The 25,576-nt window shown below is 34.8% G+C and overlaps 1 protein-coding gene across 1 annotated transcript in view; it reads right to left on the bottom strand.

Moving 5' to 3' along the window:
• LOC129217040 (cyclin-dependent kinase 4-like) overlaps nucleotides 1-25,576 on the bottom strand; it is a 54,953-nt gene that overhangs the window by 12,003 nt on the left and 17,374 nt on the right. The gene's annotated exons all lie outside the window — the stretch shown is intronic.

Genomic DNA, 25,576 nt, shown 5'->3' with positions numbered 1-25,576 from the left:
TTTTAGCTATAGTTTAAACTAATGCTGGTGTTCATAGGCGGCTGGTACCCAAAAAAAAAGCGGAGGTTCAAAAAAGGTTTAAAAAAAAAAAAAAAAAATGGGGGCCCTAAAACTTTTTTTCTGTAAAATTGAGTAAAATTTCGAATTTCAACATTACTGATTAAATGACTTCCAAAAAAATGAAGAATATGGTCTCAGAATTCGGAAAGGATGTACACTATAGACCAATCCTTTCCGATTCAAAGTTCCATTCTTATGAAATAACACGAGAAAAGCCCATTTGTTTGAAATTTTTAGCTTTTATTTTCCTGAAACAAATCAATCTCTTATGGTGAATTTTCTCGCCAATTGGCTTGTGCCCATGTTACGGTTCCACGTTATGATAATTTCGTAATTTACTCGTCCATCTTATGCAGGGTTGCCACAGAAGTTCAAGAATACTGAAGAAAGTTCCCTGACATTTCCAGGCTTCACAGTCAATTTTAGAAAAAAATTCCAGGACAATGAATGTCAACTTACGTTAATATCGATACAATATAATTTTTACTGTAAATAAACCTATTTTATTAACCAAATAATGCTTTAAAACATTATCAATAATTCTTATCAAAATTTGGGTTAAGACAAACTTAAAATTTACTTACAAATGCTTTGAAAGACCAGATATTTCCAATTAATGCTAGTATTTTGAATCTTTGCAATTGTGTTGTGCAAATGTTTGTTTCCCTTTCAATGCAAGCATTTTATTTAGCTCAAAACTTCTTGTGAGCACTTTTTTTACGCTTTTTCTTATTTAGCAACTTTTTCCTATTGCAAGATGATATGTGCTAGGGACCATTCTAGAATAACTGAGCATATTGTTAAGAAATCTCATTTGATTTAAGTTTCCCTCCCTCCTTGCAGCATGAATAACAGCATTCCGTCAGTCCATAATGCTACAAGACTTTTCTTTCAAATTTTGACCAACATGCTCTTGTTGATACTACACTCTCAACAAGTGGTGTGACATCTTTTTAAAAAACATTGATGTTAAAAAAAAAGATGTTCAAAATTAAAACACCAATGTTTTATCAAAAACCACGATAGATGTTTCCAAAACATTGACCACATCGCCACTATTCTCAACTGTAACATAGACAAGCGAAAAAATTATCAGCATTGTGATAAAAGGATAAAATTGTAACATCTTTTTTTGACAAGCAAGAATCCATAAAAATCATAAATTCATTCTGTTTCAAAAATAACGAGCTGATGTGAGCATCACGACTTCCTTTTACTCCAATTTTAATGTCATTTTCTCATCATTGGCAATTTTAATGTGATTCAGTAGTTTACTCTCTAAATATTACCACCAGTGGGCAGATTAAAACCAGATTTAAAAAAAAAAATCGCCAAATCTGTCGCCAACTTGGCAACCGAAAGACTGGCATTATATCGCCAAGTGTCCGCAAATTATAACACCACTTGAGTATACATCGAAATTAACAATGATTTCCCCCCAAAAGGGGCAAAAGACCCCTTTAGAAACACCCAAATGCAACCAAAAGGGGGAGACCAACTAGACCCCACTAGGAGTCTATGTACCAAATTTCAACTTTCTAGGACATACCGTTCATGTGAGTTATGCGACATACATACGCTTATATGCATATCCGCACACACATACATGCGTACATACGGACGTCACAAGAAAAGTCATTGCAATTCACTCGGAGAATGTCAAAATGAATATTTCGGGTGTTAATACGTTCTTAGGCACTTATCCGCGTGTGTTTGGGTTGAAAAAAAAAAACTCAACATTAATTCGGGAGTGAGCAAAATAGAAATTAAGGCCGAATTTTGAGCGAAAATTTTTTTGCGAATACAATACTTCCTTTTTTGGAAAAGGAAGTAAAAATGTATGCTAAATATTCTCTGCAATGATGATCCAATTTAAAATTTATATTCTTAATACATAATAATATAGAAAATGATTATACTATTCTAAAGATTTTTTACAAATCCATTGCTTTAAAAACAAATGATGAACTAAAAATTTAAATGCTCGTTTTTTTACAATTTGGTGTTTTTACAAAATATATGTAATTGCTAATTTACTCAATACAGTTAACGTTTGCAAAAATAAATAAATAAAGTCATTATAATCCAGAATTAATTAAAATAATTTCCAACCATTGAAATAATGGAAAAGTTTGAAGGATGCATAAGGACTAAAATCTCAAACATACTAAGCAATTTTCGGTGAAGTCACTTCCAATGTTGACATGTTTCCTAAAGAATAAGTTCTAACCTATAAAAGCTAAAATTTTGAGACTTTATAAATTTTTATGATCGTTCATTTAATGAAAAAGAAAGAAAAAAAGTAGAATGAAGGCTTTAAAATACTGGTAAGACCATGCGAACTCTGCGAAAAATATTAGTGATTTCCAGCTAAGCATGGCATGATTTTTTTTTTTTTTTTCAAAAGAAGCAAAATAAAATGTAATTATATAAATCAGAGATTTATAGTTTTCGTATTTTTTTTTTTTTAATTGCCTTATTATATTTAGTACTTAAAAATGAGCTTGAATTTTCTTCCTCTGAACTATCAGGAAAATTCGCTTATCTGGAATGCAACATTTATCGCACTTCCACATTTTTATGCACCAGTTTCACTCATCAGATGCAAAAATTAAGCAGGAATTCTATGACATTTCCAGAAATTTCAATAATTTGTGACCTTCCCTGACCATTTTACGTGATTTTCATTTTCCCTGACAATTCCAGGTTTTCTATATTTTCCAGGTGTGTGGCAAACCTGTTATGATAATTTTGTTTTTAAAATTGGAATAGAAAAAGAACCACATCGAATTTTCGAAAAATCGCTTCAAGGTGCACACCCCCATGCTACAAACTAACTTTGTGCCAAATTTCATGAAAATCGGCCGAACGGTCTAGGCGTTATGCGCGTCACAGACATCCAGACTTTCAGCTTTATTATTAGTAAAGATTTTGCTGACTATCGGCGAATTCGCTTATCCGCGGATAATAGGGAGTTTACTGTAACTGAGGAAAAGTGATAAAACTTATATAGGAAATGTAGAAAAAATTGCATTACTTTTTTTATGAGAAAAAAGGAATTATTAAAACTGGACATCTTAGGAGAAAAAAGTGAAAACGTAAAAATATATTTTTTTTTTTTGCAAAAGATAAAGTAATTTCATTTTAAGGACGCTTTAAAAAAATTAAAGCATGAGTACAAGGATTGAAAAAACATATACTGTGAATTTGTATTGAATAAAAAAAAAAAAAACTACTAAATATTAAAAAAACACTATTTTAAAAAAACGAAAAGTTTTCTGCGTAACATTATATCATTTTTAAATTTTAAGACAGGATTTTTAATTCACAATCATCGTATAAGAGTAACTAAATAATAAAGAGATTATGAAAAACATAAAAAAATATTTATTTATTTTTGAACCGAGTTAAAGTTTACTTTAATAAACTTTTTGTTTTCCTTCATATCAGCCCCCAAGAGCAATAATTAAGAAAAGATTGGAAAATCTAACTAACTTTTAAAGGTCAAAAATAACCTCTCAAAAATTTCAGCACTTCTGATTCGTTGTGCGAATTTTGCAACAACAATAAAACAAATTCGAGTAACAGGTGCGCTCAAGGCAAATGTGCGATCCCGACCTAACAATTCCTCATCCCTACGGCGCAGGAAACATAGCAGATAATTAAAAAATGCATCCGGTCTCGAAATAACAAATTAAATGACGACGCACTTATTATGCTTCCGTGCTTAAAAACCGGTCACCGTCTAAATTTCATTTTTTACAAATACACCTCAAGTTTTCTAATTAAAATAGTACTATAGAAACTTTCTTAGAGTCAAAAAAAAAGGGGGGGGGGAGGGCTAAATGTTGAAAAATTTGGATGTAGGAATATTTTTTACCAGTGACGTTGAAAATAATGTGTGAATATAGCGGATCAAAATGAAGATGTCAGAGTACTTCATACAAATGATTATTGTCATGCGTTTGATGCTAGAAGCTGAGGAAACGATGTCTAAACGAAAAAATAAATAAATAGAACTCAATTTGAAGTCTTAAAAATTATAAGTTGCTCAGAAGCAGACTTGCACAAGCTATAGTAACGGAATCGAAGGGTACATCCCCAAAACTGATTTCTTAAAGCCTTCCGCCGCCCCCATCCCCCTCCGAAACTCATTTTCTCTCTTCAGGAAACCGCAAAAATGCGCACCAACATCTTCAGTCTGCTACCAACATCACCAGCGTAACCAGAAAATAATTTCGGGAGACCGTACCTGAAGTTTTTTCATCATCAAAGATTATCGAAACGTTTTTCAGATATTAGTTTCAAAGATTTCTGATATGATCTCCTGAATCCTAATGTCAACAAAGATAGCTTAAAATTGCTTTTTGAAAACTTGAATTTCGAAAAATTTTCGGCACAGAGCCCCTAAACACCTTCCTCCTACTGCAAAAATGGCCTAAATTTGCGTTGATAAGATTCCAGTTTCAGAACCTTTTGTAGGAAACACCAACTCCTCTTTACTCGTGCATCAGTAAAGATAGCGGGAAATTGCCCTTGAAAGACATCTATTTCGAAAACGTTCTGGAGGTAGACCCACAAATCCAAATCTTATTCTGAAGTCACCAAAGCAAGCTTAAGATTTAATTTCCAGGACTTCATCAGTTCAAGGAAATTTAACGAGAAGAAACCTCTTCCTCCTACAATTCCTCAAAAATAGCCTGAAATAATGTCTTTTAAACTTCAACTTCGGAAAATTTTCGGGAGAAAGGCCCCAAACTCCTTCCCATAAGTTTGCTTAAGATAGTCTACATTAGCGTTTTTAAGACTCTAGTTTCAGAGTTTTCATTGGGAAGACCCCCCCCCCCCCCTTACCACATAAGAGAGTCTTAACCTAAGACTTCAGCTTCAAAGAATATTTTTTGAAGAGTTCTCCTCCCCCCCTCCCCCCGTTCCCTAACGCGTCGGCAAAACTATCCTAAACTTGTGTTTTTAAGACTACAATTAAAGCAGTGAGAAGCAAAGGGATGTAAGTGGCAAAAGTAAAAATTTTGAGATAACGAGTACAAATGGTAGGTAAACCTCTCCTCCGCCTTGGGGCAAGAGATAGCTCTAGTAGCCCCGGTAGGTATTGTTATACAGCATTATTTAGAAAAAAATTTCAATGTAACGCTACTAAGGATCTTATCTTTAAACGCGTTTCACTCAAAACTTGAACATACTCATTTACGTCCCTTCTCACTGCCTCAATGGCAAAACATTTTGTAGGGGTCGACTTCAGCTTCAAAATTTTTTTACCCCCCCCCCCCCTCCCCACAAGCGGCGTACCTAAAGAGGGGGAAAGGTGCTGAAGTCCCTCATATATATAGACAAGAAGGAATTCAGTAAGGACCATTGATCCTTTGGCTAGGCCAAGGAGAAAGCCAAAAATTGCTTTTCTAGGTCAATTTTGGAAGTTTTACAATATGGTTGAGAATTACTTCTTTTGAAATATGTGGCTGCTGCAAAAATATTTTCCCAAGAGATTTATCCACCATTGAGGTTCGTCTTTTTCTTTTTTTCAATATTATCTGCAGCTTTTTTTATTCAAGATTTTTTTTCCAAATTAGAACATAATTAGTTTGTTGTGTATCTTTTATATTTATCATTTACAAATTTAAGCTGATTTTGTAGTTCGATAGATGGAGAAAGAGAAAGCCTGAGAACAGGAAAGGGAACTATTTTATTCTTCTCTGAAATTAAATTGGCATATACTTAAAATAAACTGTAAAAAAAACTTGACTAACACAAAATTAAAAAAAAAAGAAAAGAAAAAGAAATTTACATTAATTTGGGAGGAGGGAGGCTGTTGAAATTTCACTGATTTTGCCTCTCACTTCATTCATCAAAGTTCTTTAAAAAATTCTAGCCCCCCCCCCTTCCTCGTTCTCTCTCCATATGCCCCAGTAGCTGTCACTGTTTGAAGGCTGACTGCAAGCGCTTTTGAAGGGGAAGGCGGAGGATGGGCACACCTGGTTTAAGAATGCTATTTAGAATTTATCAATCACTATAACGTACATCAAGGCCGCATCCCTCCATTCTGTTTTTGGAGGGGTCATTTTCGGAAGGAGTGGAACCTAAATGATTTTGGAGCATAAAGAGGGCGTCTGGGGGCGAATTGTTCGAAATGTACCCTAAACCGCAGCTTTAGGCTATCTATGGTCACTAAAAGGGAGCGGTTCCCATGACCCCCTCTATGGATATTCGCGCTCGATGTCATTCCTTCCCATTTTACGAAACATTTTAATGTAAACCAAGAACGATTTATGATGCCATAATTTTGTAGCTCTTGTCATCATATTTTAGAAATAAGATTGATGCAGACAGACATTTAGGACAAGGGCGCCCATATGCAAAATTATAGGAGGGGGGGGGGGCAGGGGGGGCTCAGATATTTTCCCCATGGTTTAGCAGGATATTTCCCCCAAAGAAATCGACTTCAGTACAAATTAGAGTTATTAAAATTTGACATTTTTATAATCGTATTCATTAATTGCTGGAGAAGAAATGTTTTTACATTTTTGCAAAGAAAAAAGTACTAAAAGCAAGGAAGTTCTAACTTCAAGGGGAGAGGGGGCTTACGTCCCTACTTGTCCCCCCCCCTTCCATATGGGCGCCCTTGATTTAGGATAAATTAATGCCGTAGATATTGTCTTGACAGAATAGCAAAAAAGATAAAGGAGAATGGCAACAGCCAGGAATTTAATTCTTGTTAAAATAATTTTTAGCCTCCTGCTCTTGATAATCAAGTCAGTTTGAGAGGAAAAAAGGGCAAATCAAGATCAAGCCACTCGCGAGTGTACACACAGAATAGAGTCATGGGGGGTCGGAAAACTCGGGGTGGTGCGGCGAAACTATTTTTTCCGGGAAGTGGCCCACCGCAGGGGATGGAGGGCCGCATACCAGAAAGCAATTTAGAAAAGCCGCTTAGCGGCATGCGTGCAACTGGTTGCTCAGAGCCGACGCCTACGACGGGTTGTTCTGGCAGATGGTTTCGAACGGCATTGCATTCATCATAGCATTGACATTTTTGCCACCTGGCGGGATTTATCTAGATTTATTTGTTCTAAGTTTGTTGACAAAGGGTTTGGTTTGCAATTGGATTTTGTGAATGAAAGTGCTTCAACTTTTAGCTGTAATAAACAGTTATAAGAATTTTGGTACTAGAAAGCATATTTATTTTTTCGAATTAAAAACAAGTCTCGTTTAAAGAAGGGAGGGAGATTACAAAAAAATTAAAAAATGCAATTTTTCTCAGGCTGCCGAAACGATAGTCAAAAACTGAAGGGGCGCGTGCTGCAAGACGATATGCAATATACAAAATGGTTGAAATTCGGGGGGGGGGGGATAAGAAAGAACAACAGATTTAAAATTAGCTATCAAGTTTAGGAAAATCACAATTCGTGTCACATCAAGATTTCCCCCACGTTCATGCTAACTTATTACACTCAAACCTGTTTTTTTTTTTGAGCGATTTTTTTTTTTTTTTTTTTTTTGGTGCAGTTTATGAAAATTTCAATCAAATTGAGACTTAACTGACGAAATTATTTTTAAAACGAGTGCGAGGTTGTTCCGTCAAGTGACGACAGGGGCATCCCGATGGGAAGTCATTGTGACCTCTCAAAAATTTCCCCATTCGGGATATTTTGTCCGATTATTCGGCAAAATTATCATCACTTTTTCGTTTAAAGAAGCAATTCTTAATTATTTTGTAAGTTTTTGGGTTGTTTTCTACGTGAGACTTCTTTTATGCGATCCCTTATCTACCGCTTTTTTTTTTAACAACTTTTTATAAATACTCGTGTAGTTCCGAACAATTTTTTTTCATGCGGTCCCTACAGGGCTGTGGAGTCAGAGTCGGAGTCGGACTGATTTTGGGGTAAAGGAGTCGGAGTCGTTGGAAAACAAGCCGACTCCGACTCCGGACTTCTTTTTTTCTTTCCTTTTTACTGACTCTCTTTGTATTTTTTTGAAAACTGAATACCAATTGGTTCGATTACATGTATAAAAAGATACTAATGAAAAAATAACTGCCGTTATGGCAATCAGCTAGCTTGAGTGCTTACCGAACTTTCTGTAGCCGTCCCCTAGTTTGCTTGCTTTTTAACTTAACTAATACTGTCAGCAAACGGTTTTGTTGCCTAACATTTTCAAGTAACCACTTTCAAATAAAATAGAAATATAGTGTTTTGTTCGATCTCAGTTATAAAATAGTTAAAGAAACGTAACAAATTAGTAAGTTGAGGCCCGTAGCTAAGGTTGAAATTTTTAAGGGTGATCGGCAAATTCAAAGAAGCTCTGGCGCGAAAGCACGAATCCAAAAGATCCGATGAAATAATCTATGTTTTTTTCTTTATTAAGACTATTTCTATAAGCTTGGTTCTCACTAAAAAGTATGGAACAAAATAATGTAAATGATTTCTTGATTATAACACTCAATTATTGCTGTTAATCTTAAAATCTTCATATTAAGCTTAATTCTAAAGCAGCCAATAAAATTTAAATTAAAAATTTAGCGAAGAAGAAATATAGGTATAGTAAAAGCTATTCGTACAAATTTGTATACCGCCGCATTTTGTGTAAAAATAGCTCCTGACGTACATGTGCCCTATTTTCGTTGACATTTTATTGATGAAATATAATTTAAAATATATTCGCGAAAATTTTCAGAATTAAAATATTTATACTTTTTATAAACTCTGAAATTAACTTTGGGTGTCATCTACCAGATAGGTGTCAACCGGGGTAAACCACCCATTCTCAAGAATTTGGATTTAGAAAAAAAAAAAGCTTTTTTTTTCTCTCAAGATACAGCTTTCAAAAATTGGAAGCACACGATTTGATCAATATCTATTTGTTAAATATTTAAGGGGGGCAAATTACAGGTAATCCTTTTCATTTTTTTTTATGTCATCTCACGTTTAACTCGTAACTATTGAAAAATTTGATTTTTAAATTGAATTTCTAACGTTGTATGCGTCTTGGGTTTACAATAAAAAACAAAATGCGAAATTGTCATTAAAAGGAATTAATATTTCAATCTCTGTTTAGAGGTTTTCCCCCTTGCCCTGAAGGGAGAGAGGGAGTTGAAAAAATACAATTAAAAACAATTCGGAGTCGGAGTTGGAGTCGGAGTCGGGCGTTTCAAAATCCCGGATTCGGAGTCGGGGTCGGCCATTTTCCTTCCGACTCCGCAGCCCTGGGTCCCTATCCACCTCATAAAAACAGGATTGGGTGCACCATAATCAAGATTACCCTTTGAGTAAAACAAATTGGTTTTATTGGAGTTAATCAGAATTAAATAAAGGTTACACAAAAAGGACGTGCATGAGTTGAAAAAGGTTGAGAATTCCCAAAACAAATTTCGAATGCAATCCCCCCCCCCCCCTCTTTCCTCTATCATTGTTCACGAATCTCTATTTCAGTTTAATTACTGAATGAACGTCAGCAATTATGCGTCAGTTGTATTTATAGTATTTCACTGCAAGGCAGTAATAAATTCATGAATCGATAAGTGATTAAGTTCCCGTTCTTTGTAACCGTTGATATATATATCGCACAACAGTTGATCGAAATGTTCTTTTAATATCACCTTATCTGATCTCATCAGTAAGCAGCTGCTCTTCTTTCTCTAATAGAGAATAGAAGAACCATAAAGGAAGTGCTTAGTTTCAGTGACAGGGGGGGGGGGGGAGAAAATGAATTAAAAGTTTTTTTGAAACAATTTTTTTTAACGAATAAAAAATAAAATTAAAAAAAAAACCCTTGGGGGAAAAACAATAAAAAAATCTTATACATATAAAATCTGAGTATCTATCTATCTATCTATCTATCTATCTATGTCCAAGCTTCTTCTCCCGAACGACAGTGAACTGACCATCGAACCAGGTATCGATGGATTCGTAATCCTCCCGTCTTCATGTTTGGCTATTTAACATAATTCTCCGATAATAATTAGCGGAGATATCAATTAAAAACTTTTAATTATGACTCTTAGATTTCAAAATCAAATCTCTATTTTTCGAAGGCTTTCCTCCATTCAAATTATTATTCAGTGCTTCAACTCAACTTTCCGGATGAACGCTTTTATTAAAATTTACAGCGTGAAGAAAATCATTGAAAAGAAACATCTGTTGCCATTTTTTTTCTCGAATATAAAGAAATAAAATTAGGCTTTTGTTTTAAGGCTTTTCCTGTAATCAGGGTGTTTAAGTTGTTTACTTTTCGATTATTTTGCCGTAATCTGCAGCAAAATTTTGCTGTTTTTTTTTGTTCAAGCCTGATTGTTAAATACGCGTCACATGACATAACTTTCATTTTCGAGGAGGACCGTGCACGTCGTAAAGTAAATGAGTGATTTACAAGTTATTTGAGTTCTTTGAGGGTTTGTACCTGGAAAACGGATTGATGTAATTCGTGTACGACCATGTGGATAGAATCCATCCAAATATTTATCTGAGTGGTATGTTGCATTAATAAACACCCGGGTAGTAGACTATTTTATGTAAAAAGCGGATTGTTATTGTGCATAAATATTTCCGATATAGTCTATCGGATGTAATTCAGTTTAACGTGAGTAAAGATTATAGTTGATAATTTTCCCCTTTTGTGCTGACTGAAAATGTACTCATAACTTGTATCATTGATAACGATTATTAACGTTGATGAGGTGTTTTGGCAAAAATATGTTTTACTGGTGTTTTGCAAACCTTGCTTTACGCGCATTTATTTATTCCTTAACGCGTTAGAAACTAGTGTCAGTGTACTACAAAAGCATCAACTGGACTGCTCTTACATTTTTTAGGTAGCCCGTGCAACGCCGGGCACGCTGCTAGTAAAATAAATAAATTGCGCTTGTATTTGAGAAAAATTGTCAATTACTTCTCTTCAATTCACCAGCATTACTATACGCAGAATGCGTTACTATATGCAGAAAAGTTCTCCTAACGTCACACACGATGTTTGATGTGAATCTTCAATTTTTGAAGATTTTTCCTGGATTCGAAACCAGTGTTCGCCGATATATATCAGTCGTCAGTCGATATATGTCGGGCCGTGGTGATAATAGAAGAAAATAGAAGGAAAAATTAGGAACTTAATCTTAAGAACTTAGTTGAACCAGTTAATCAGGTCGGTGAAGGTGTTCTTGTGTGAGGGTGCATATCAGCGTCAGGACTAGGTAGTTCGGAATTTTTTGATGAAATAATGAATCATGCCGTTTATTTAAATATTTTAAAAATCAATTTTAAACTCTTAGCCAAAAATTTGGTTATCGGAAACAACTTTTTTTTTTTAAATCAAGATAACGATAAGAAGCACACGGTTTTCAACGTTTACGTCTATCGTCTAGTGCCTCAAAAATTGTCCTAAAAAAAGTTTAGAAAATATCCCTTCAATCTCCAGATTTGAACTTAATGTAACATATTTAGAGTTATCTGGAGGCTAGATTACGAAAATACGGCTTTGAAACGAAAATAGACCTAGAAACAGTTAGACTCGAAGTGTGGTTGACCTCTTACTCAGAAATTACGAAAAAAAAAAAAAGGGGGGGGGGGGAATGAAATCTATTCCCAGACGTTTAAAAGGTGTTGTTGATACTGAATGATATTCTACTAAATAATCTTTATACATAAAGGGCTAATCTGTGTCCGGATGTCCGAGGTAAACTTCAAAACTACTGGAGGGATTTTAACCATTTTTTCACCATAGATAGCTACATAATCGGGGAACAACTTAGGCTATAATTTATCGCTAAAAAACTTAGTCTAAAAACGTCGTGATCGAAAACAGTAAATGTCATGTAATTTTCACATCAAATAATTAAAGATTAAACCCATTGTTTCGAAAATTCGTTGCCTAACAACAGCAATATTAAAAGTAATCATAATGTAAATTTTGAATCAAGGCTTCTCTGGAGCAAGCATGACATTGCTTTCTTAGGAATTGCATCCTCATCTTTATACATAAAGGGTTAATCTCTGTCCGGGGTAAACTTCAAAACTACTGGACGGATTTTAACCATTTTTTCACCATAGATAGATACATTATGAGGGAGCAACTTAGGCTGTAATTTATTTCTTAAAAACTTAGTTGTAAAAAGTTATGGTGGAAAACAGTAAATTTCATATCATTTCCCCATTAAATAATTAAATTCGCAAATCCAATAAATTATAGGGGGCGCAGCAGCCACTGCCTAATGGCGGATGAAAAAAGGTGAAACAAACGAATGCCATAACTTATAACTTGCTTTGACGTTTAGTGAATGACAGTACTATTTCATCGTATTTGTGCGAAGCTTTCTTTTTTATCCTTCTGAAATTACATTACACCACAAACTACTTGAAGCTGGAAATTTACCCCAAAGAAAACTCGTGGAATATAATGTTTTACCTTTTTCTTTAGTATTGGTAATCACCGCAAGGTAGCGTATTCGAGCTTTGAAGTTGCGAATATAAAACCCATTGTTACAAAAATTCGTTGCCTAACAACAGCAATAATAAAAGTAATCATAATGAAATTTTTGAATCAAGACTTCTCCGGAACAGACATGAGTTTAAAGTCGTTTAAACATTTGGAAACTCTACTTTTTGCATCCTTAAAGAAACATGGTAGAGAGCTTTTTTTTCTTTTCAGTGTGTACTATTTAATTAAATAAAGCGCACGGTTTTTTCAGTGATCTTTGTTTTTGTTAGTTCATATTTTGGAAATTCTTCAGATTTTTATATGCTTAAATTCGTGCTTTCGTTTCTAAATGAATATTCGTTCGTTCTTTATACTTATTGCTGTTTTACTTTAATGGGTAAGGAAGAAGCTCGATTTTTAATCACGTCAAAGTGATATGTTTTGAGTTCTTTCAGTTAAAACAGAAAACGAAAGGAAGTAGCGATTGTTTCTTACATTTATTTCTGACCCAGGCAACGCCGGGTATTTTTGCTAGTAAGTTAATAAAAAAATAGATTATTCAGTAATTTTTAGACATTTTTTAAAGTATACGAAGACTTTTGTGAGATAAAATTTCCGGCACGTTTTGGTTTTTGACTTTTAGAAAATTAAGTTTTAATATTAAAAAAAAAATCATGTAGTTTTGTTGAAAATTGATTTTAGATCTTCTTATTAAATACTTATTCCGAAATTCTAACCAATGAATAGGGTCCTATTTCGTTGAAAGTTGTAGGTGTACGAACTCTTTTGGGAGTCACTGTATGTCATGATATATATCACGACTAGCAGTATTGTCCGTTTTTCACTAGTTGAGACTTGGCCACGCCCCCAACACGTGATATCGGAATATTCTATATGCGTCTTTTGGAGATGAGGCTTCAGACCAACACTGAGAAAGGTTGCAATTGGCCATCGTTATCGCGCTGTAAGAAGACAAGTGTTCTATAATTTTCTAAGAAATTACCTCCCACCTTCTTTCCCGAAAAAAAGGTGTGCTACTAAGACAATTGTTCGACATAAAAGTATTTTAAGATTTGCAGTGTATTTCTATACGTTTTGGGTTAATTTATCATTGATTTTGCGAAGGAAATCCTAAACTTTCTGTCTTTCACGCTAAGTAAACATTTTCTGAAAACACGGTGAACAGTTGCAGGTGAAATTGGAAGGAAAAATTTTCCTTCTATTCTGCTGAAACTTTCACAGCTCTCGAACGTGGGTTTTTCATAGGTATTCTAATTATAAATCTCTAATCGCATATTGTTAACTTTGCTGGTCAACCATTTCTCACCTTATTTTCGATCCGATTTTCTTCTTTAAAGCGTTTATTAAATATTACACAGTGCTTAGGGATAAATGAACTACTTTTGCAATATTTCGAACTGTTTTACTTCGAATATAATAAAGAATTAATGCGTTTTCGAATTGTGTTTGTTGTTACTTTGCGAATACGAGTCATTTTTAAAATAATACGTAGATTTGTAAAGTGAACAAGCAAAAATTAATGCCAAAAGATTTTTTAACTATCACCGCATTGAAAAAATAGCAAAAAAAAAAAAAAAAAAAAAAAGAAAGAAAACGACAGACGATAACTTTAATTTCGAATTTTTCTGAAAATATTTCTCTGTCACCTCATTTTTGGCCCATTTCAAACAGTCAATATTTTGTAAAAAAAAATGTTGAATTGATGTAATCATGTAGAGACAGTATGAAAAAGTATTGAACTACTATTTCGATTCCTAGGCACTTCATTTTTAACCAATTTTGGAAGCCTCAGTAGGTAAGTTGCACTCTGTGTGACACATTTCGATACTTTAGTACTATTTTTTTTTTCCAATATGGCTTTTATTCTTCAGAAATGAAAAAAGGAACAAAACAAAAATTAAAGCTTTTCACATGCCAATATGGTTATCTACAGAATAATTGAATAAGTGCCTGAAACAACGTTTTATGTTACTGTTTTAACCTATTTATTTTTGTAAATACGAAAAAATATACATGCTTTTTTTATTCAAGTTTTTTCGATTACTCTAAAAGTAATTCAGTTCTTCCAGTACTTTTACGGAACAGCGTTACGTGTGGGGATCATAAAATAGGCAAAAGTTTGTTGCCCGTATTCTAATACAGATCCGAACAAGGACGGACACAAGGGAGGGGCGATGGGGCGACCGCCCCTTCCTTGAGCCGAGATGCAGAACTCTTCCACGGCATGTCTTTGATACTGAAGTTGAAAATTGTTTTAGCCTATCTTCAATAGTTTGACGAAGCTCTTGCTCTCTGGAAAATGAAAGTGTAGCACATATCTTATTCTCAACACATTACTGATAGAGATCTGAACTTTGTATATAGGAAGTATTTCAAAGTTCCAAAACTCAATTTTAGAAGATTGTAGATGATATTAAATAGGGTTATAGGGTTCAAAGGCTCTTCTCAGGAAAGTTTCGAAAATTGAAGTTCCCCCCCCCCCCCCCCCAAAAAAAAAAGAGGAACTTTAATGAGACACCTTTGATGGCGTTAAGGTAAGGGATGGGGTTTGGTACACTCCTCCACAATTTTGTAGAAAAGGAAGTCCCTCCCCTTCCCAAAATAACTGAAATGAGACGATCTTTCATGGTGTTTGGAAAGGGGGGGGGGGCGGAGGTTTGCGAATTTATAAAAGGGTAAGGGTGTGAAATCAATCGCCCCCTCCTTGAATAGTTTCTGGATCCGTCCTTGGCTCTGAATGTAAAATGCGTTATTTTTATCAAGAAACGTTGCTATAGTCAACCTATTCAGTTGTTCAACATATCCCACACTGGCAAGGAAACTGACTCAACCACAAGAAAAAAAAAAACAGCAATGGAGAAAATTAAGGTTTGACGCAATAGTAATTTTAAGTGATTTAGTCTCAAATATTACAATATGCGCAGTCAACTTATTATGTGATGTTTATTAATTAGTTTTTGAAGTATAGATACATAATGCATACTTTAAGCTCGAAAAATATTCTTCCAAATTATGAAATTTTAATGATGTGTCATTATTGATGAAATCGTTTCTACGCCCCCCCCCCCGTACCATTTAGGTGAGCTAACTTTGTGGTTTTTGTGTCGAGAAAAAGCACTAAATTTAGATTTTAAATCAATAGCCGGTACGGTTTTCCCAGATTTTGAATTGTGTCACTTTCCTTGCCGGAGTGCGATATGATTCTTTATTAAAAACATACATGATCATAAACAAATTGTGACTAGAGCTATCCAGGAAGGAGGGAGGGAGCCGGTCTTTTCCCTTAAAACAATTGTTACTGCGATTTTGGTGACTTAGAGCAAACCTAAGGAGTCGTTCACAAATGATGTCACGCTTGAAAGGGGTAGGGAGAGAGGGTTCGGGGTTCATGAACTTCGGAGAGTTAGTCTCAAGGGGGAAGGAGGGGATTATAAGAAATATGACTTCACACATTTTGGTCCAAATAAAAGCGTTCGTTATAGCAATATGTTCATCGAACATTGCGTGAGACGTGACGAGGGGAGAGGCTAAGGTGAAGTGTAACGTCCTTTATGGACAATCCGTGTTTACGTTAGGCTACTGTGTACTGAAGTGTTATAACTAACTTCGTTTCTGCCCCCCCCCAGAAACGAAGTTGGTTACCCCCCCCCCCCGCCTTGAAAATACTCGCCCTGGGGGTAGTCATCATCTCTTAAGCCGACCCAACCGATGAACCTATAATTTTAAAACAGTATTCAAACCAAAGACACTTTTTATAACGCATCGCAAATTATTACATATTTCTAAACATTAATATTCATGCAATACTTAGAGAAATAGCCTTGATTTTAATAGTCAATTGCTTTAAATATTTCAGATTGATTTTTTATTGTTTTCTCATTTACTTTTATTTCTCATATGTAAATCCTTTCTGGAACAATTGCCCAGTCCCCGCCTTTGGTTCAACGAAGTTTTTTTTTGGGGGGGGGCGGAAGAGGGGGGGGGGCAACTTTTGTTCGAATAATGTTTTCATCATTTTTTAAAAATAACTGCTACGGTAGATCTACTGACTGTATATCCGCTCTATATGATCTGAAATTTTGTACAATCCATACAGATGCATCAAAACGACCCAACCCGTAAGAGCTACTGAGTCACCCCTCCCTCAAGAAAAGGGAGAGGGAGATGGAGAGAGATATTAAGTCTTCAAAACGAACGCAACCCTTAAGCATTTCAATGCCACAGTCTGTGTGGTAATGAAGTTTTCCTGTCCCCCCCCCCCCTTTTTTTTTCATCAGCGCACTTGCAATTTCGAATATAGGACGTTAGTGTTTAAAAGGATACCGTTCAAAATTCAGAAAGCCTATCCTTAATAGAAATGTTTCATTCGGTAAACAAAATACCTTACTTTTTTTTTGTAAATACAATATTTTTGTTCTGAAATTTTCAGTTTAAAAAGTATAGATTCCCCGTAGACGACAATTACGCGAAGCTAGAAACGAAAGGAAAGAACACAAAGACATTTTTACAAATTTAAATGCCCGCCAAATTTAGGGTTGTCTCAATTGAAAGCGGTAGCGATCACCCCCGCGCTAAACCGGGGCCATCGTGAAGTCAGTCGGTTTCCCTCTTTCATATTCCTTATATGTCAAAATCAACTGAAGATACTGAAGTTTTAAGACTTTCGTGCTCCATATCGAATTGTAAGTTTGAAGAGAAGGGATGAAGCGCTTAAAAGTATGGGATCACGTGGATTGCGCAATTAAATCTTGAAGCAGGCCCGGTAGAAAGAGGGAAACCGACTGACTTCACGATGGCCCCGGCTAGTAAACTTAGCTTTGCTTTCGGGAAGGCGTTCCGAAGTCTCTTCTCCTCATGAACGCACAATACCCGCACTTCGCGCGGCATTATATAACTGTGCGTTTTACGTACGTACAGGTATCGGGTCTATGGAACTTAAAAATGGGGTCATGACACAAAAATAGTTAAAACCGCTAGTTCAGAAGATATTTCTGAATAGTTTTTTTTTTCATTTAAATACCACTTTTTAATTTGCTGTTGAGCATGTGAATTAAAAAAATATATTTAAAAAAAACTTTGATTTCTTTATAAAACAGGAACAACCTGATAACGTAAAAACAAAAACATTTAAAAAAAAAATTACGATGAATGATTTTGTGAAAACACTTGGATTAACTAAACGTGCAGCCTGTTGCAGTGTTAAAACTATTTCAATTGCATTTTAGTATTTATATATTCTATCACACTGAAAGATAGATTAAGGTTGACCACAGACTGGGGAGACTGGAAGTATAAGGCCTTTTTCTGAGAAAAATGCAGAGGTCAATATTAGTAACGCAAGTTTAAGCCATTTTTAAAACTATGGAAAGGGCGTATGGAGATCTCCCTCGGAGATTTATCAAATCTAGTCTTAAAATAAGTTAAGGTTGTCTTCGATGATGTAAAGGTGAGTAAAAGGTTGGGGGGGGGGGGAACCTGTGGAAAAAATTGTAAAACTACAGCGTTAAAACTGTACATTTAGGGCATTTTTAAAAAACTCTGGCGTTCAGAGAATCATTTCAGCCGAAAATTATTTTGAAGCTAAAGTGTTAAAAACATTTCTGTAAGGTCTTGAGGGAATAATGGAAATGTATTTACCGCAATTTTTTTTTAAATGATTTTTTTTTTTTTTTTAAGTACAGTTCAAAGTTGTCTTTAATGACGTTAGAGAAAGGGAACTCCGGGGAGAGAGAAGGGAGAGTCTCTAGAAAATCTTTAAAACTGATTAAAACTTTTTAGCTATATTTGATAATGCAAAGAGAAAAGGAAGAGAGGAGGGGTAAGAGCTCTTTCCGAAAAAAATATTGTTATAGAAAAAATACCTACATATAAATATATAACGTATTGCTTGTGTTCTTTTTATGAAGTTTATATTTGTAAAAATAAAAATAAATAAATAAATAAATAATCTTTTTCTTATTTTTTAGGTAATTTTTTACTTGGTTATTGACAGCAAGATAGCTTTAAGCATTGTTATGTAAATTTTTTAACGTGTATGTTTTAAGTTAAATAAAATAATTTTTAAAATATTGTGTTTAATGACCAGATATATTCGATAAACTCAGTTCAGTGTTATTATGTACGTAAGTTTAAAATATAAATCCTATGCGAATTTTATATTTAGCTGCACTACAATGATTGATATTTTCTTGAGTTAGACCTGAAAATAAGCGATTTTCATATGGCGCATAAATGTCATATTTTGGAAACTAAAAAGAAGACTTAACCAGTCACCTCTTAAAAACCTAACTGGCCACACAATGTTTGCACCAATGATTTTTCATCACAAATCATTCCTATTTTGAAGATATTTGTTTGCGATGTAAGAGCAATCCCAAGTTCTCACATAGTATTTATTACATGTTGCCTGTCAATCAATAATAAAAGCCATTATTAATTTCACTGTCCAAACAGCACCCCTCAAAAACTACTGCTAATGGTAAAAAAAAAAACTGTACTAAAAGTGTATGCCAGTCACTGACGACTAAGTTTTTTTTTCCTTCCTTCGAGTAAAGAACTTAAAATAATAATGATTAATTGATAATATTGTCAGTGCCAGATCTACGATTTCTCCGAGTCGAGACAAATCTTGCAACTGCTGTCCATACCCATCTTCCTTCAAGTTTTATATTGAGTTTCAACGACCCCCCCCCCCCCCCACGGAAATAAAATAAATTTGTTGTCCCCCAAAAGTTGCCCCCCCGGAGGCAAGGGTCCTGACTCCCCCCTCCGCCCTCAGATCCAGCACTGATCTCTTTAGTGATTTTTTAAGGAAATGATTAGTCATTAAAGAACTCCTATGCATTTACATTGTTTAAAAGAACACAACTAATGTTTAAGGTCAGCAATAGATTGCACTGAGCAGCTAAGTAGCATGAATTCAAACAAATAAGGTTTATTGATTTTGTTTTTGAGAAATTAAAATTTTTGAAAATGAGCCTTTGTTTCGAGATTTTTGTTTACTTTTTACAGTATGAATTAGCTTTGAAAACATAATCATGGAAATTTATACTTCAAATTTAGATGTAATTTCTGTAGTAAGTATGATTTTGTACTACAATTTCTTGCTACTTTTTAGCTCATTTGTCATTTTGCTGTAAACTATTCAATTGCTTTTACAGTACCAATAGATATGAATTTTCCATAGTAATAATGCTGATTAATATCACATTCAAAGTCTAAACCCATCATCAAGCCTGCAGTCTTAAAAAAAGTGAATTTAGGACATTTTTTTCAAAGCTTCTTTTATACTTTCTTGTGTAGCACGTATTCAGGGAGGATATTAGTGATCCATAATTGTTCTAAAACATGCCCTAAAACTGTACCAAAACGTGTGCCACTAAATGTTCAGTGTAAGTGCTCAAAAACCATTCTTAAACACTATTCTATATGTGTCTGAAAAGTGCGCTAAAAAGGGTGCTGAACTAAATACATGTTCCGAACTGTGTTCCTAGAAGTGTTTTGGAAACTGGCCCCAAAAAAAAAGTGTACTAAAAAAAGGTGACAAGTGTACGTGTTCGAAAAGTGTTCTGACAACGGTTCTAATACATGTTCCAAAATAAGTGTTCTCAAAAAGGAGACAAGTGTCCGTGTGAAAAAAGTATTCAAAAAGTGTTTGATTATTTGCAGTGTAGACAAACTTAGAAGATTTTACGGTTTTACGGAAAGAGGACTAAAGAGCTTTCCACTGGAAAACTTTTCCAAATCCAAGTCTAAACAATATTCCTTGACCAAATATCTTCTGAAATTGAAGCTCCAAAAACGCAATTTTAAGAGATATTGTTAGGTATTCGAGGGTTTTCCCTGGAAAATTTGCGAAATAAAGATCTGGAAGCGAAATGGGGAGGGTGGGCGGGAGGGCTTCGAAGGAGTAGCACTTTGAAGACTTTCATAGACGAACTAGAAATAACAAAAAAAGGGAAGAAATAGGACGGAGGGAGGGGGGGCAGTTAGCTAACATATAAGCAGTAAATATTAAAAACGTTTAATTGAAAGATTTCTTTTTAAAAAGATTCCCCCCCCCCCCAAACATTCTATTTTCAAAAAAAAAAAAAAAAAAAAAATCTTACTGCTTTCTCAGAATTTTTTTTTCTTCTCTTCAATAATAAAGAATATTTTTGAAAAATATTTAACTCAACATTCTTAGGGGGGGGGGGGAGCACAGGCCTGTCCCTCTAGCCCTCTACGACAAGAGCCCCTGAGCGACAAGATCAAAAAGATGTAGGCTTACACTTCCGCTCCACAGTTGGATCGGATCATTTATTTAAGCATTGTTATTTGAGAGGGATAACATCCCCCGAATGTTCCCTCTTAATTATGGTGCGGTTCTCCCATTTTAACTGTGACGAAAATGGTGTTTTATTAACCGTATGATAATAGGATTACTTCTTACAATACCGCTTAGAGGAAGATGAACACAAGACCCAAATAATTTTTTCCAGAACTATTTCGTGATTTTTATCATTAACAAGAGAAAACTTTTGAGATACTGTACTTTACAATGAACTTTGTTTTAATAACTTGAGTCCGGTCTTTTTTTTTTTTATTGTAAGCAAGATTGCAAATAATCAGCATAAAATTGCTATTGACTGAAGAATTTAAAATTTTTCTTTCGTTTTCCTTCATCTGTTTTAGACTCGGTTTTATTCGGCGACCGAACTTATAGAAAATCATTGGAAAATGAAATGTATAGCATTTATGTAAATAATGTATAGCATTTTAAATTCAAAATGCTAACATTACAATTGTTCAAATTATCTAAACATCCATTCAAAAAAAAAAGCATATTTCAAACAGCAATAAAAAAACCTCCCAATTGGAATAACGACAACGGAACCTGAAAACTCCCTAGTAAAATAAAGATCCCCCCCCCCCCAAGTAAAAATAATTAATTAAAATAAGCATTGTAACTCTTTCTGAAATAAAATAAGTACCTTCCGTTGAGCATTAGAATTGATCTAAATAAATGAACTCTATCCCAAAGAAAAAAAAAAGAAAAAGCATTTGTAAATGCAACAAGATGAAAATCAAAATTTCACAACAGCCCCGCACTAGGCACCACCACGATTTATTTATTTTGTTACAAAATCTACTCTCTGCCCAAAGGAGAAGAGTTTAAGTAAAATGCGCATTACAATTAGAACAAAATGAGAACTCTCTCGCTCCCCAGAAGAACCATTTTTTAATGCAAAATAAGTAAAATAAGTATTTCAAGCACGTTTTTTTTTTTTTTTTTTTTTTTTTTTTTTTTTTGCAAAATTAGTCTTATCCGAAAAATCATTTTTTGCACACGTTGCATTCTCATGACAGAAAAAAAAAAGAAAATTTAGCAACAAAATTAATTTATCATTTGTTACAAAGCGTAGCGACATTTTCTACTGTCATTTCCCTCACATAATTATAAATACAATTCGTAAGCCTTAATTCGTATTATTATTACAATTTTCAAATACAGGAACTAAGATTTAATATGCAGCAGGAGTCCACCACAACAAATGTCTCTATAGAGATGAGCTGCAGTGAATAGTGTGAGAACTTCGTTTTGGCGGGAATAACTGGAGTTCTTCGAAACAATCAAAGGCAATCTCGAAGGTCAGACAGAAGACGCAGAGCATTTCCTTTCCTCTATCCTTCGCGGCAAAAAGCCGAAACCCACGCTAACTTCCTGCCCTTTGTACGCAGGAAGATATCTAAATACAATAAATGATTCTTTTTCACCGAAAATTAAGGGATAATTTGCTTGGATTTGGGGTTCAGCAAAGTTTCGGAAGAAAATGTTTTCGTTTCTGAGACAAATGAAGAATTCCGCTTACGAAGAATGGCGCAATAACATCCTCTTCGATCGACCTCGTCTAGAATTTCACTTCAATGAACTCAAAAGCAAACTAAATTTTCTTCTTAACTTTTTATGTCACATAGGATATTTGAGGAATTTCAAACAGTTCAAGTGAATTGAAATGATACATTTTGAGCGTTTTAAACAAACACTCATAAATGTGCTTCCAGGGCCATCCCGATGAGAGGTCACTGTGACCTCCCAAACAGTTTCCTCATTCGGCAAATTTGGGGACATAATGGGGTTTTTTCCACCAGTCAAAAGTGCTTCTTTTAGTCACTGGAGTTCATAGAATGAGCAAAAAAAAAATATATATATATTAATTTGAATTTTTAGCATCTTGAATTCAAATTATGTTTTTCGCAATCACGAGAGTGTGTGTGTTTGTGTAGGCGCATGTGTGTGGGTGCGTGCGTGTGTGTGTGTGTGTATGTAAGCATGTGTGTGCATGCTGTGTACGCAGTACTGTGTGTGTACGTGTGTGTGTGTAGGCGTTCGTGAGTGTGTATGTATGCATGTGTGTGCATGTTGTGTATGCAGCGCTGTGTGTGTACGCGTGTGTGTGTGTGTGTGTAGGCGTTCGTGTGTGTAGGTGTGTGAGTTTGTATGCGCGTTTGTGTATGCGTGTGTGTGTAGGATATTGACGCAACCTCGAGATGGTTTTCGCTATAGGAGCAGCATCGTGAGGAGCCGGTCAACGGTGGTGCTGGCAGAGGGTACTGGTGGGAAAATAAAATGATAGCACGCCAAAACAGTCAAATGAGAACAATAAGCAATCGTGATTGCTCAAAAAAATAAATAAATAAAATAAAAATAAATAAATAAATAACATGGAGCGAGGGAATCTTTTACGTTCAAAACGTTTAATTTGTAATCAATTTTTTGAATTGTCCGATTTTTCAAACAAGGCGTGGTCTTTATGACGTCACAAGAGATGAACTTAGGCGCGTATTCCACTAGCGCAATGAACTCTTGCACTTGCTGTCTACCGCGTTTCCAGGTTATGATAATTCAGAAGCGAATTAGATATTCCGCTCTACGCTTGCTATAAACCATATCGTTGCCATTACATGTGAGTAAAGAAGCGAATTAAATATTGTGCTTGCGCTAATGGCATTTCATCACTTGGGATGTCATAAGCATGTGCGTGCAGAAGCGTAAAAAATAAAATTAAAAAATTATTTCAAGCGGTGCGCAGATTTAAACAGATTAAACTTTGTCAAATTATTTAAAAAATGGTCAAAACCTATGTTTTTAAGCATGCTCTTGTAGAAAAAAAAAACTTTTAAAATTTCGGAAACGACCCCATTGCAATACTACAATGTTGAAATACCCGAGAGTGTCCCTTTTCAGCCTACTTTCCCAGTAAAAGTCAGAGAAAGACGAAAAAAAAAGCTAAATTAATTTGAATTTTGGCTTTTTGAATTCAAATTATGTTTTTCGCAATCACGAGTGTGTGTGTAGGGGTGTGTGTTTGTGCCCATGCATGAGTGAGTGGGTATGTGTGTGTATAGGAATTTGTATGTATGCGTGTTTTTTTGTGTCTCCATGCAGGCATGAGCGTGTGTGTATGCATGCATGCGTGTGTGTGTGTTTGTGTGCAGGCATGAGTGTTTGTGTGTGTGCAGGTGTGTGCATGTATGCGTGTGAGTGTAGGATATGGGCGCAACCTGGAGACGGTTTTCGCTAGAGGAGCAGAATCGTGAGGCCGGTCGACGGTGGTGCTGCAGAGGTTGCTGGTGAGAAAATAAAATGATAGGACGCCAAAACAGTCAAATGAAAGCAATAAGCAATCGTGATTGCTCAAAAAGCATGAAAGAAGGCTTAATGCATCTTGAAAATATTACAAAAAAGAAAAAAAAAACTCCCCGACTTCGTAGCTTTGGCAAAAATTTATACACGGAAGACAAATGACTGCCTCCTATTCTTGGATGTCAGACTCCTTTTTCCCAAAATGAGACTGACTCCGACTCCGCAGCTATTTTTTTAACTGTGAAATAATTATTGTTAATATGACTTGTTTTTATTTTCACGCCTTCGAAGTCATTAATGTTTCTACATAAAGATATGCGCAGACGATTTTTTCTTTTTTCGACAGTGAAAATTATTTTTTTAAGTTGACATTTTATTGTTTTTATTTATTTTGGTAAGTGCATTCGCAACTCCAGCGCTCGAATACGCTACCTTGCGGTGATTTATAAAACTGCCGGAAAAACTAAAACATTGCCACATTGCGTTCCACGTACAGTGGCTCCCAAAAGTGTTCGTACACTTTGAAATTTTTTAATAAAACCAAAATAACTCGGAACTGAAATCGAATATGAAGTCCAATATTTTTTCACATCATTCCTAAGTCATTCTAAATACAACCCATTGGTTCTTTTCAAAATATTGACATATCTTCTTTTTGAAATGGGTCAGAAAACGAAGAGACAGAGAAATAACACGCCACAAAAGTCATCGTACACTCAAATATTTTAGAATAAATTCATGATTAAAATTATCATATGCCGTTTTATTAATATTTTTGCAGTGTGTTGACCCTTATAAGTCATTTGGCTTTAATTTTTTGTTTATTTATTCCTTAATATTGTGCTTATTACTGTAAAATGGTTGGTATTCGTAAAAAACCGCAAACACCATTCAAAATTTGAATTTTTTTCCCACAGTAGCGGTAAATTGGTTTGAAATGTCTCTAATGTAGTTAATTTATTTGTTTGTATATGAAAGTGCTTGATAAAATGCTTTAAAGTAAGAAATCGGACCGAAGACAAGGTAAGAAAAGTCAACCGGCAAAGTTGACAAAACGTAATCGGAAATTTACAGTTCAAAAAATTATGAAAAATACACATTTGAATGATGTAAAAGTTTCTGCAGAGTTAAAGGAAACATTTTACATTTAATTTTCACCTAAAATTGTTCGTCAAGTTCTCTGATTAGCTGGATTAAATGGGACCTCTTCCAGCAGAAATTTTCTTGATCGTGCGAAAAACAGAAAGCTTACGCTTTTCGTCGCAAAATCAATGATAAATAATCTCAAAACGTTTTAGAATTACGTATTACTTACAGATAAAAATTAATTCAACATTTTTGGTTAAATTGTTGCATAATTGTTAGTAGAAGAAAAAATTATGAACTTAATCTTAAGAACTTAGTTGGATCAGTTAATCAGGACGGTGGAGGTGTTTTAGTGTGAGGGTG

The sequence above is a fragment of the Uloborus diversus genome, chromosome 2, assembly GCF_026930045.1.
Source record: "Uloborus diversus isolate 005 chromosome 2, Udiv.v.3.1, whole genome shotgun sequence".
Classification (NCBI taxonomy): Eukaryota; Metazoa; Arthropoda; class Arachnida; order Araneae; family Uloboridae; genus Uloborus; species Uloborus diversus.
Note: the sequence above shows the minus strand (reverse complement) of the source record. Positions and strands in the feature narration are given on the sequence as shown.